The following is a 9,664-nucleotide window of genomic DNA, read 5'->3' as shown; positions in this document are numbered from 1 at the left end:
ATATAAACAGAAATTAGTTTGATTAAGCATTATTTCTCTAACAAAATAAATAAAAATGTTATGTACTTATCTATTATGTAATTTTTCACTGTAATATTTCTTGTTGACTTTTATTTTATCAATACAATTCTTCATGTACATTTTAAACTTCATTTGACTTCAATTTACTTTATTTTATGATCTCATGTCTACTTTGAATTATGCTGCACGTGAATTGTATTACTCTCACATCCCTCAACATTATATATTTGAGTCCAAAACCCATAAGTGGAATCCAAGACAATGAAGAGCAGATACATTTGGCCGTATGTACTATGTTGAACATTCAATGGATCCTGTGAGATTTTGTTTCTCGTAAAAGGAGCAAGGTCCTTTACACATTTTCTTCTATTAACATAAATTATGTTAAAATACACCACATAATATAGTTGCACTCTGAACGTGTCTTCCTTTAGGCAACATTAGCCAGTGCACACAGGCTTTTCCATTAATATACTGTAATGCCTTTGGAAAGTACATGAAAATAGAACTCAGAACCACCCTACTAACTATGAGTAAATAGGCACTTTAGCAAGAAAAGATTACAATAAAATAAATGTCGTACCATACTATGAGAAAATAACATGCCTCATCCTGGTCTAAAACATGGATAAAATATGCATTATTGTTCATCCATACCAGTTTGCATCATACATGTGTTAGTGTTTGCAAATGAAGGTGGGTGATTTTGTACAGGTGTCCAGAACTCTCAAGCAAATTAAATTGCTTATCCACTGGATATTTTCTAGCCAAATGCCCTAACACTTCAGTTAAAGCAAATAATAATTTTCTTTATGCCGCCATCTGGCCTATATTCAACAAAGTGGAAATGCTTATAACTAAAGGAAACTTGAGCGTGTAGAAATACCGAAAACTGGATTCTCAAGAAAGAAGATCACAATAGATTTTCAATTAAAGCAAGAAATTGATTCTACAATGGAGACAGTACTATATGTCCACTAGAGAATAACCATAGTATATTCATCATATTCAAAGACTTTTTGAAAGACATGGCAATCTCAAAATCCACAAAATAAGCTAAATTAAGGTTCAAGCTTCATTATAATTGAGCTGAATCTCTCCTGATGAACCGTCTGATAATATAAGACGGGGAAACACGTATTGAGGGAATTTGAGAGGGAATCCTTGGCAATGTACTACAATTTACTCAAATCAACCAATTGAGTCAGGAAATGGGAAAAATGTGAGCACAAAAGAAACAATGAAGACATAATGGAGTGAATGCACAATACATGAAGACATGTAAAAGCTTTCCTAAACTTACAAGTTCGAAAGACTCCATATAGATACAAGAAATTGTTTTAAAAAAGGAAACAAGAACCAGTATTAAATTCAGATCTTTGACATAAGAATCTGTAATAAAATAAAGACAATTGGCGCAACAGATTATGACCCTATTCCTTTTCTTTTTGGTCACGCTTATAACTAGCCATTATAAAACACCAGCCCATGGTTTAGACCGAACATAAAGAAAGGGGGAAGATGTTTCAACACCCCCTCCATTTCATTATTCAAAGCAATGCCACATATGCTCTTCACACACAATTCCATACACCATCTTGATCCATCACTTTTGGTTTTCTGGTTTCTACATGTTTTCATAAACATACTGACAAGTTATGCTCAGAAACTAATTAATTGCAAAACTTAAAAATCATAAATTTAATCTTAGCATATACCAGATTGCAAACTCCAGGAAAGAAACGTATTAATATGCTCCCAATGTTGATAAATGGAGCAGTTACACCCAGGGTGTATACATTTGATTACCTGGGTGTATGGTGTTCGCCAGCAGTCTCTGAAAAAGTACCCATAAAGAAACAAGAAATGAAAATGTGGCAATATTTGGATGCTATTTGCCGTTTTAAAGCTACGTGTCAAGGAAAGCCCCATAAATGGTATTGAAGGTTTACGAGGCCCAGACCAAGGTGTCTACAAATAATAGTGCTTTTCTTTGGGGTTTTGAGAAGGTCACTGTGCTCCAAACCATAGAGAATAAATTCCTCAACAGGCTTTTGGGCCTTCCTAGATCAGCACCCTCCTTTACTGTTTATGCAGAATTGGGCCTTGGGTTTTTGGAGGATGATTGGTTCCTGGCCCCATTGCTATACTGGTTGGGAATATGGTAAAGCCCCAGTATGGCCTTGACTCAGCACATTCTTATGGCTATCATGGCCAGTGTGGGCTGGCAGAAAATGCTATGGTTAAATTGCATTAAATCATGTCTGAATCAACTAAATGCTCCAATTCTTTTCCCCCCCAGAAGCCTCTTGAGTGTTGAACTAAAAAACAAACATAAAAAGAACTTTGTTGCCCTCACAAAGGAATTTCAGTAAGTAAGAGTGTAGCCATGATTAGCACTGTGGATGCTATGAAGCATTATTTCACCTTTGGAGACAAGCAATCAGACCGCTGGGCAATTACTAGGGCACTTCTTAATCTATTAAGGATAAGAGCGGATACTGTAAATTGGTGGAATTTACCAGAGGAATCGAGCTGACCATTGTGTGATTTTCCAGAAGAGGATATTTTGAACTTTGTCCTTTTTTGTCCTGCATAGTCATCTATCAGGCAATGTACAATTTTGCCAGTTCTAAGAGAGCTAAACTTTGTACAGTGCCAGCCAGCCCTTTTGTATGTTTTACAGTTCAATTCACCTCAAGTTGCCTGGGCGCTGCTGTCGTATCTTAAAGGAGCTATCCAAATCAGGAAATGTGGTATAGTCTCGACTCCTCGTGGGGATGCGAGTTCTGCAGTAACCTAATTTAAGTTGAGGTTGTCTTATAGTATGATGAACTGTTGTATGTCTCTGCTCTATTGATACATTTATTGTGCTATTTTCATCTGCTAATGGATCATTTATATGTTTAGAATCTGTAGAACAACATGTTTTGGGCAAAGGGAAAAGGGATTAATGAGGAAATCAAATTGCTTTTGTGTTGGAGGGTGTGCACTTTGCACTTTACACTCAGGGCTTTATGGACGCAGAAACTGAGGTATCAAATGAATTGCACATTTTGCACAATGGACTATTTTGCGATTGAATGCTCTGTTTGAAGGGTAATTCATTTTATTGCGTAGATCTTATGCCAAGATTCTGCGAATTATGTATCTTACTTTTTATTATTTTATGACTGTAATATGAATATTTTGTTGTATTGCTACTATGGAAAATGGTTGCCGAAATAGAGCCTCAAGTGAATGAATGGATGATGCAACTATTATAAGCAGCCACCTCCCAGGCCTGATGCTTGGTCAGCCCAGGTCTCACAGCCCTTCCCTAGAAAACCATTGACCCAAATATTGCCTAAGAGATTTTCACTTGATTAGTCTAACAAACTGCAAAGCAAGCCTTCAAATTCTCATTCTCATGTTTTGCTTTAGTTGGGTGTCACCAGTGAGGGGTAGCATACGACTCTATGTTCAGCAAGCTAAGCGCACACATTTGGGGATTCTGCAACTTAGGATGACTTTGCAATGGTGAAGAGTGTTTGATTGGAATACTTAAAATAATCGCAGCAACTAGGTATTGCCAAATCAGAGGGTGTAACTTGAGACAATATAGACAAAGCAAGTACAGGAATATATGTCTGTGCATACTTGCGACCTTTAGAATTACTTTGCAAAGACCAAGAGTGATGTGTTGGAAGTTGCTCTGGTCACGAAGTACCTGTCACGTTTTCTTATGCCCCCTCTTGCCCCTTACTGCCCCTCTAGTCTGCTCAATGGATGCGTTTATGTGGAATCAGCACTGCAATCCTTTTTTTTTTTAGCAATCCTAATGTATCACTGCAGGGTGGAAAATGAAGTTATGTATAAGTAAGTGCATTAAAGCTGGATAATAGTAAAAAACGAAAGCTCCCTAAATTAATTTGTCTTGTCCTGAAGTCAAGAGTTTATCAATCCTGAAATATCAGCCATAGCATGCGTTATTATGTCAACGCCTATGCAACAATACATTTTTGTATTTGTAGTTGTTTATTATTTGAATTGCGCACCAAACCCTGAGGTAACTGGGCCCTTGAAAAACGTAGTGGTTACAATCAGATAAGGCAGGTAGATTACAATCCGGTGTGGAGACAATAATAGGGACCATGGTTACAGGTGGGTCAGATAAGGAGATAATGTACAGTAGTATAACTAAACAAAATGATGAGCAGTAGCAAAAAAAGACAGTGGCCAGATTACATAGTGGAGGCATTTTAGTGAGCAGGCTTGTTGCTCAGCCATTAATTATATGAGGTGGTAGAATCACCTTCAGTCCAGGGATCCTTTGATTTAGTCAACCCATCAGTGGGTTTGTAGTGTTTCTCTTTCCCTGGCAGGCGGAACAGCACCCGCTCGCAGACCTTGACGGATGCATCGGCACTGTTGCACACAGTGCCAGTGCATCCATCCTCCCCATTCCCATTGAGTCCAATGGGCCTCGAATGGGAATGGGGAGTAATTTTTCCCGGTACACAGCAATTGGGAATTACCAGGACCGCCAGGGCTGTAAATCCCCATTGCCGGGCTCCGAAAAAAAAGACTCTGGCGTCAGCCTTGCCGTTTTTACCGGCATGGCTACCGTCAGGGTCATAATGAGGCCCACATTGTCTTCCAAATATCGTACTCCCCTGAGGCTCTACTTTTATTGATAGAACTGGGGGACACTGTGAGAGAGACACTGTTGGTAGTGAGACCATTTACTGTTAGTTCTTGCATGATTTTAAATACATCTTATTTTTAAAATACCTCCTTACTATGAGTTGGCATCACATGGGTAATGTATTGCATGGGGAACTTTGGCAGTATTGCACGGGGTATATGTGAGTTATTTAGCCACTTTACTACTACTCACTGCAATATTAGACATTCCGAATTGGGGGCCCTGGGTCCCCAGAAAGAAAAATGTTGTGGAAATTCGTTTTATGGTTCAAAAGATATGAAAGGTCAAAAAAGGGTGTCGTTTTCACTTTTCCATTAATTTTCCCAAAGTGAAAATGTCTTTTGATGGTTTGGCGTAAATCTGTGCAGCAGTTTAAAAACCTATTGGTGTAGAGCGGGATGCCCCTAGACACAAAAAAGTTAGTAATATCTCCCATGATGCATTGCTGGTGCCAATGTTTTTCAGTTCTCAAATCGATTTTGGAAAGCACCCTAACATGATATAAGGGGTATATGTAGGGCAGTTTTGATTCCAAGAAACATGTGGGCCAGGAAAGAAGTATGACTTGTGAAGGTGTGGGTCTTGGGGATAGTGTAGTTTTGTTTCTTTTTTTTCTAGCCTTTTCCAAATGAGAGAATCAGCATCAACAAAACAAAAAAAAAATACAAGTAAATCATTCAAAACGATTACATATTGAGATGTGGCACTCACTGTGATTGCTAGTTAGATGAAGAGGAGTATTTTAAGTACATTTATGTTAATTTAGGAAGCAATATATGTATTTTTTGAATGTACAGTGATTGCTTCTTAATTAACTTAAAATGTGAGGGTGGGTGCTCTATTGGTGTTTTTCGGGTTTTAAGTTTCATGTAAAAGCTTTGATTTGCTTACGTATATGTAAAAGAAAGGGCTTCATGGAGACGAATGAAATCGAGTTGCTCTTTGCTTTTCACGTGACTGAACAGTGAAGTTCTCCATTCATACACACCTGATGTTAGCAGTGAGGATATCAACATTATTGTATCTTCCTCTTCTTGGTAACAGTAACAAACTAGTAATCCTACCTGAACCTCCACATCCCTCTTCCTCGTCCCAATGTTGAATAGTAATCTTACCTATATACTCCCACAGCCCTGTTACTTGTCCCAGAACAAAATGGTAGTTTTACATTTACCACCAACTCCCTCTTCCTCATTGCAATACCACAATACCGCCTCCTTTACTCTTTCTCACAATTCCAACACTAAGACCGCAGCAGTCTTCCTCATCAAAGTATCCCACCACCATTAAATAACTCTTCGTTGTCACCGTACCACACTACCACTAACTCACTTATCCTCATCACAGTACCCAACTACCACTGCCTCTCTCCTCCTCATCACTGTCCCTCCACTAATACTATGTCACTCTTGCTCATTACAGTACCCCACTACTACCACCTCACATTCCTCATCACAGTCCCCCATTACCACCATCTCACGCTACCATGTCACAGTCCCCCACTACCACCACGTCCCTCTTCTTCATCACAGTACTCCACTATCAATACTTCAGTCTTCTTTTTCAGAGTGCCCACTACCACCACGTCATTCTTCCTCATCACAGTACACCACTACCACAAACTCACTCTTCCTCGTCACAGTTCTGCACTACCACCAGATCCCTCATTCTTGTCCCCAATACTGAACACTGGACAAGAAGAAAAGCATGTGGAAGAATATAACTATGTATATACTTCCATTTGCTTCTTTCTTGTCCCAGTACCCAATAATAATCCTACCTTTATCCCTACATCTATCTTCCTCGTCCCAGTATGCAATGTACATTTTACTTCTACTCTTCCTCATCGCAGTCCTCCACTACCACGCCTCACTCTTCCTCGCCTCATTCACCTGCCAACTCTACCTCAGTCTTGCTTGTCATAATCCCAAACTAGCATCAAGTTACTCTTCCCCATCACAGTACCCCACTACCATCACATCACTGTTCATCACAATCCCCCACTGCCCAAAAAGCACTTTTCCTCTTCACAGTCCCCCACTTCCACCACTTCACTCTTCATCATCAGAGTACCCCACTACCACCACCTCAATATGCCAATTCACAGTCCCTCTCTACCAGCATCTCAGTCTTCCTTCTCAAAGTACCCCACTAACACCATGTCACTTTTCCTCATCACAGTACCCCAGTACCACACTCCCTCTTCCTCAACACAGTAGACCGTTACCACAAACTCACTCTTTCACATCACAGTACCCCACTACCACCACGTCACTCTTCCTCATTTACAGTGCCCCACAACCATGAACTCACTCTTTCTCATCACATTACCCCACTACCACCATTCCTCATCACAGTACCCCACTACCACCACCTGAGTCTTCCTCATCATCCCTTGTCAACATGCTGCACTATCACCATATATCTCAATCTTGCCCCAATAATGAATATTGGGATGAAGAAAAAGAATATTGGAGTCTGTAACTAATTATATTCTCCCACATTTGTCTTCCTCATCCCAGTACACAAAGGTAATCTTACCTTTAACCCCACATCCCTCTTCCTCATCCCAGTACACAATGTTAATGCTGCCTTTACTCCTCACATCCCTCTTCCTCGTCTCATTCTCCTACTACCCCAGCTGACTCTACCTCATAACAGTCACCTGCTAACTCCACCTCACTCTTCCTTGTCATAGTCCCACACTAGCATCACGTCACTGTTCCTCATCACAGTACCCCACCACCGCCAATTCACTCTTCCTCATCACAGTACCACACAGCCACCACCTTTACTGTTTCTCCAAATATCAACAACACCACCACATCACTCTTCCTCATCACAGTACCCCACTACCACCATGTCAGTCTTCATCAGCACAGTAGCCCACTACCGACAACTAACTCTTACTCATCACTATACCCCCCTGCAGCATATCACTCTTCCTCGTTGCAGTCCACCACTAACAGCTCTGAGCTCGGGGGAAATCCGCTGAAAATTTCCGCTCATACCGCCGGCGGGAAATCCGCCAGCGGTATGAGTGCGAAAATTCCCCATTGAGCCCCATGGGGAATGGGGCCTTCCCGAATGGGCTCAGTGGAGAATGGGGACTTCCAATACTGTCAAACCCGTGATCCGGCGCTAATAGCACTGGGGGGTTTGGCTGTAGGGCACATAGCGCCTGCGCTATTAGCGCCGCGGTTACCGCCCAACTCGTGATGAGGCCCTATGTCATTACAATAGCCAACGACCACCAACTAACTCTTCCTTGTCACAGTACCCCACTACCACAACCCACTCATCCTAATCACAGTCTCCCACTACCATCACCTCTCTGTTCCATGCCAGAGTCCCCCACTAGCATCACTTCACTCTTCCTTGTCACAGTACATGACTACCACCAATCCACTCTTCTTCATCATAGCCCCCACTAGCACCATGTCACCCTTCCTCGTCACAGTGCCCCACAACCAACACATCACTCTTCCTCATCAAAGTACCCCACTACCACTACCACACTCTTCCTCACTGAAGTCCCCAAAACCCTACCTCACTCTTCCTCATCACTGTCCTGCACTACCACCACATCCCTTTTCCTTGTCGCAATTATTAATTGTAATCTTATATACTCCCACTTGTTTCTTCCTTGTCCCAATACCCAATAGTAATCTTGGATTTACCCCCACATCCCTCTTCCTCAGCCCAATACACAATGTTAATTTTATCTTTACCCTCACATCCCCCTTCCTCGTCACAGTCCCCCACTACCTCACCTCACTTTTCCTCGTCTCAGTCACCTTTTTCTTCACCTAACTCTTCCTTGTCACAGTGCCCCACAAGCCTCATGTCACTCTTTCTCATCACAGTACACCACTCCCACTAAATCACTCTCCCACATCACAGTACCCCACTACCATCAACTAATTCTTCCTCATCACAGTACCACACAACGACAACCTTTACTCTTTCTCATCATACTCCACTACCACCACATCAATCTTCTTCAACACAGTACCCAATTACCACCATGTTAGTCTCCCTTGGCAAAGTAACCCACTAGCACATACAAACTGTTCCTTGTCAGAGTACCCCACTACCACCACCTCACTCTTCCTCATTACAGTCCACCACTAACACCATGTCACTCTTCCTCATCACAGTACTCCACTACTGCCATGTCAGTCTTTGTTGGGAAAATATCCCACTACCACCAACTAACTCATCCTTGTCACAGTACCCCACTACCACAACCCACTCTTTTTATCACAGTATCCTACTGCCACCACCTCACTCTTCCACGCCACCGTCCCCCACTAGCATCACTTCAATCTTCCTTGTCACAGTACATGACTATCACCAACTCACTCTTACTCATCACAACCCCCCACTACCACCATGTAACCCTTCCTCGTCACAGTACCCCGTGACCACCACATCAGTCTTCCTCATCACAATAGCCCACTATCACCACATCAGTCTTCTTTGTCTTAGTAGCCCACTACCACCAACCACATTTTCCTTGTCACCTTACCCAACTACCACCAACTCACTCTTCTTTGTCACAGTACCCCACTACCACAACTCACTCATCCTAATCACAGTATCCCACTACCTTCACCTCACTCTTCCATGCCACTGTCCCCCACTAGCATCACTTCACTCTTCATTGTCTTAGTACATGCCTACCACCAACTCACTCTTCCTCATCAAACCCCCCCACTACTACCTGTTCACCCTTCCTTATCACAGTACCCCCACAACCACCACATCAGTCTTCCTTGTCACAGTAACCCACTACCACCACTTCAGTCTTCCTCGTCTCAGTAGCCCACTACCACCAACTAAATTGTCCTCCTCACTGTACCCCACTACCAGCAACTCACTCTTCTTTGTCATCATACCCTACTACCACCACCTTTCTCTTCCTCGTTGCAGTCTCCTACTAACACCACATCA

The sequence above is a fragment of the Ambystoma mexicanum genome, chromosome 2q (assembly GCF_040938575.1).
Source record: "Ambystoma mexicanum isolate Mex_15411 chromosome 2q, UKY_AmexF1_1, whole genome shotgun sequence".
Lineage (NCBI taxonomy): Eukaryota > Metazoa > Chordata > Amphibia > Caudata > Ambystomatidae > Ambystoma > Ambystoma mexicanum.
The sequence above is the reverse complement of the archived record's forward strand: the minus strand, read 5'-3'. Positions refer to the sequence as shown.